Raw genomic sequence first — 2,500 nt, forward strand, 5'->3', positions numbered from 1 at the left:
TATAAACAGTAACATATATGTATATATATATATATATATATATACATATATATATATATATATATTTATATGAATATATATACATATATATATATATATATATATATATACGTGTGTGTTATCACCTTAGATGAACGATGAATTAGTAATACAGATACAATATTCAATTCCTAGTTAGGAAAAGTTTTGAGGTTTGATCAATAGCTGGAAAATACTAAAATATTCATCTGATAATGTGATGTGATATCTTTTTGTCTTTTAAGCATATATTACTTTTGAAGATCCTATTCATGAAATATATTTTCTACGTTTAATAAGTGGGAAAAATGTTATTATCATAGCAATAGTTCGAAAACAATTTTAGACGAATCCTAATCCAGATAAGTTTTTCAGGTTTATTATTTCTTAATGTCTACCTTGATATTCGTAGTTCGTTACAAAATGGAGAGCTTAGTTAATTCCTTCCTCACCGACTTGCCTAACTCAATACTCTTATAAGTGCACTTTTCCTAGATCCTAAATCCTTCCCTCTCTTCGTAGTTAACTCCATTACTCTCCCCCGTTCCACCACACCTCCCTTCTTATTGCCTTTTACTTCCAGGAACAACCAATAGGAGGCTATTTAGTTGTATATTATTATCATTATTATTAAAACTTGTTAAGCTACAACACTAGTTGGAAAAGCAGGATACTATAAGCCCAGGGACCCCAACAGGGTTTTAATAGCCAAGTGAGGAAAGGAAACAAGGAAAAATGCTATATTTTAAGAGTAGTAACGCCATTTAAAATAAATATTTTCTATATAAACTGTAAAATCTTACCAAATAAGAGAAGAGAAATTAGATAGAATAGTGCGACCAAGTGTACCCTCAAGCAAGAGAACTCGACCCCAAGACATTGGAAGACCATGGTACAGAGGCTATGGCACTAGCCAAGACTAGAGAACAATGGTTGGATTTTGGAGTGTATTCCTAGAAGAGCTGCTTACCATAGCTAAAGACTCTTCAAACCTTGCCAAGTTAACCCTTTGGGCGAAGAATAATTCTTTGGAAATCTCAGTGTTGTCAGGTGTATGAGGACAGAGGAGAATCTGTAAAGAATAGGCCAGAGTATTCGGTGTGTGTAAGCAAAGGGAAAATGAACCATAACCAGAGAGAAGGATCCAATATAGCACTGTCTGGCCAGTAAAAGGACCCCATAACTCTCAAGCAGTATTTGGTGATTTGGTCATTTCATTTAATAATTATATCAATAACTATAGATAGTAGCAACCCAATAGTCGTAGCCTATGTATTTGAATACCTAATGACATGAAATATGATTTAAATGCTCAATCAAGTCAGGGATTACCTAGAGGTTTTGTAAATTATACTATGCTATACTATCCTATATTATACTACTCTTAATGAATGTCAGGAAAAGATAATTCACTTCACACTGAAGTTATTCACTGAAACTTATCATCTTAATTGGCTATTGTTAACATTTTTCCTTCCATAAGCAACCATTATCTATCATAATCAACACTCAAGAATAACAAGCAGCAATATATTCTTAAATCTCATCCAGTCGTCAAATTTAATACATCATCATTATCTCTTACGCCTATTGATGCAAAGGGCCTAAGTTAGATTTCGCCAGTCGTCTCTATCTTGAGCTTTTAATTTAATACTTCTCCATTCATCGTCTCCTACTTCATGCTTCATAGCCTCAGCCATGTAGGTCTGGGTATTCCAACTCTTCTAGTGCCTCGCGGAGCCCAGCTAACCGTTTAGTGAACTAATCTCTCTTGGGGAGTACGAAGAGCATGTCCAAGCCATCTCCATCTACCCCTCATCATGATCCCATCCACATATGGCTATCGAGTAATCTTTCTTGTAGCCCCATTTCTAATCCTGCACTACCATTCAACTCCCAATATCCTTCTGAGGGCTTTGTTCTCAAATCTACAAAATCTGTTGGATATTGTTTCATTGTCATACCATGACTCATGTCCATATAGTAACTCCGATCTCACTAAACTTTACATAGTCTGATTTTTATATGTAATTTTAGGTGATTTGATTTCCAAATTTTATCTAACCTAGCCATTGTCTGATTTTCTTTTTTCAATCTTTCACTAAACTCTAATTCTAAAGACCCTGTAATATATATCATAGTTCATTGATACTTAAATGATTCTACCTCATTAATCCTTTTTCCTTACAATGATATTTCATCTTCCATTGGCTATACCGTTCTCATCATCTCTGTTTTTCTACTATTCGTCTTAAGCCCATCCTCGTGTGATATTTTATGCATTCTGGTAAAACAAACATTACAAATCCTGTGGTGTTCTCCTAATGAGGACAGTATCATCAGCATGCTCTAGGTTCACAAATTTCCTTATACCAATCCAGTCCAATCCTTCTCCACCATCTCTGACAATATGGAAATATTATAGACATCGTGTACACGCTACGACTATTGAAGGAATTACACGAAAGTTGATCAATTTCGT

Source organism: Palaemon carinicauda, chromosome 11 (genome assembly GCF_036898095.1).
Source record: "Palaemon carinicauda isolate YSFRI2023 chromosome 11, ASM3689809v2, whole genome shotgun sequence".
Classification (NCBI taxonomy): Eukaryota; Metazoa; Arthropoda; class Malacostraca; order Decapoda; family Palaemonidae; genus Palaemon; species Palaemon carinicauda.